Source organism: Desmodus rotundus, chromosome 11 (assembly GCF_022682495.2).
Source record: "Desmodus rotundus isolate HL8 chromosome 11, HLdesRot8A.1, whole genome shotgun sequence".
Taxonomy (NCBI): Eukaryota; Metazoa; Chordata; class Mammalia; order Chiroptera; family Phyllostomidae; genus Desmodus; species Desmodus rotundus.
Window position 1 is genome coordinate 71,825,848 of NC_071397.1, and position 2,650 is coordinate 71,828,497.

The following is a 2,650-nucleotide window of genomic DNA, read 5'->3' on the forward strand; positions in this document are numbered from 1 at the left end:
CACTAGGTGTCAGGACCAACAAGAAGGTAAAGGTGAGAAGGGAGAAGCAGTGAGCAAAACTGCTGCTCCCTCCTCCCACCAGTTTTCTACGCACGGCTCAGCAACGGCCCTTGGGCTAACTCCGGCCCACTGCAAGTTTCTGCAAACAAAATTTTTTGAAAAACCATCATGCCCATTAATTCACATATTGACTACTGCTGCTTTTTGAGTAGTTACAACAGAGGTAGTATGGACTTTCAAATCTAAAACATTTAATTTCTGGCATTTTACAGAAAATTTTTGCTGACCTCTGCTTTGGACCAGTGGTTCTCAAAGTTTAGCTTGCGTCAGAATGCTGGGGTGGCTCGGTTGTACACCCAGAATTTCTACTTCAGCAGTTTTGGGGTACAGACTGAAAATTTGCATTTTTAACAAGTTTCCGGGTCATGCTGATGCTGCGGGTCTGGGGACCACGAACTAAGAACTACTGCTTTCCGGTAGTGAATGCAAACCCGCCGGGTACCATGTCTGGATCAAAGCGAAACCGCCTTAGCTGCAAGTTCAAGGGATTATTTCAGATTCTGTCTCTACCTCAGCCTGGACTATAACCACTCTTATGAAACTTCCCTTTTATCTGGGCTTTCTCTTTGTGTTCTTCCTCTCTGCCCAGGACTTTCAGACAGGAAATTTGTTTTAAAAGGAAGCCTGACAATTTTCTTGTTGTCCTGTTAAAATATTGTAATTTTGGCATCTCAATCTTTTTAATAATTAGCAACTACTCCAATCAATAGTATCTTTTCCTTTTGCGTTATACTTCTATTGACCCTATTCCTGTACTATATCAAATAAGCAGTTTGAGGACACAACTTTTGTTTTTCTTACTTGAGTGAAAGCTTTGAAGGAAAGGAAAGCTGTATGCTTTTTATGAGTCAAAGAAGGGACCACATAAATCAGCTTGAAGCAGGATTTAGGGAGAATTGAGGTTGGAGCTGCTAGAAGTAGTGGTTGCTTTCTCCATCTTGATGATTTAGTCTTTTCGAGGTTGTTTTATTATTTTGTTAGCAGTGCTATGATTTAATTTTTGGAGTAACAGATAAGGCCACATGTAAACATAGGAGAAAGAAAGTAGGTTCGATGATAAAAGCTTTGGTAATATCCACCATTCAGAACTATCTGTGTGGCTGTTCCCTTCCATTCTTTCACAAATGTTAATGTAAATGCCTATGGACTTTCCCCTAGAAGAACAGATTGATGTAGTTTAATTTTAAACTTTAAGTTCATAGGAGGTAGGACTATATTTATTTTATTAAATGACAATCTATAAATAAAGTACCATATCCACCCAGTTGCTTAATAAATATGTGCAATAATATTTCTTTTTTAAAAAATATTTTTATTTATTTTCAGAGACAAGGGAAGGGAGAGAAACATCGATGTGTGGCTGCCCCTCACATGCCCCCTATGGGGGACCTCGCCTGCAACACAGGCATGTGCCCTGACTGGGAATAGAACCAGTGGCCGTTTGCTTCGAAGTCTGGCACTCAGCCCACCGAGCCATACCAGCCAGGGCCAATAATATTTCTTTTCCCCTTTTCTCATACTATGCTTCTCAGGGTCCATGGTTCATAGAAGAAACTATCAAGGAATAATGGTGGTTTATAATTCAGGGAATAGTAGATTTATAAATCAGTTCATTTCTCCCATTCTCTGCCTTAGGGGGGAAAAAAAGAAAAATTGGTAATAGGGAAATATGATTAATCATCATCCAAATTTTAAAGAAAATGAAACTCAACCTCTGATGAACTCATCATCCAATTTTTTAAAAACATAAAAATTGATGGACTATTTGAATGAGGAGTAAGGAAAACATTCCCAAATCTATACATTGCTCAGCCAGAATGAAGTATTACCAGACACTCTTTAAGTATAAAATGCACTGCTTCTCTCCATTTATTATAGATTTTATGTCTCAAATATATTTATAATATATGACAATACTAAAGTTTATTCCTCATCTGTTTATAAATTTAATATTTCTCTCTCAGAAGATTTGAACGTGACTAAAGGCAAAGTTATATTTCTTCCTGGTGGTAATAAAATAACGAAGGGTTCACATGAAGCAAGTGCACTCTGAATTTACGCTGCGCCATGCTCCATTTCACGCTGCAGTAACAACGCAGTACTCTTGCTCACCCGACAGAGGGACTTCTTTCAGCATCACTGCTTTCCCATCTTAGGACCTTGCGATGGAAAGTCATCTCTTAAAATCTGATACTTTCAGATCTTGATAATTCAAAATGAAATACTTTCAGAAAAACAGATTCCCGGGAGCATACTTTATGGAAACCAAATATCTCTAATCATTGTGTATTTGATTCAATGCCAAATGGGTAATAACATGACTAATATAAAGTGGCAGACTTGTTCTTATTTAAAGGTGCATTAGCAAAGTTATTCTATGGTATTAAAAGGTAGAATGGTGGCACCAGTTATACTTGGAAGGTAGTTAGTCCCTTGAAAGGGCATGACAAGTCCTTCGAGTTGCTAGGAATAATGTTTCTTGATCTCAGTTCTTTTTTTTCAGGTTTTATTTATTTAATTTAAGAGAAAGGAGAAGGGAGGGGATAAAGAGAGGGAGAGAAACATTGATGTGAGAGAGAAACATCCATCG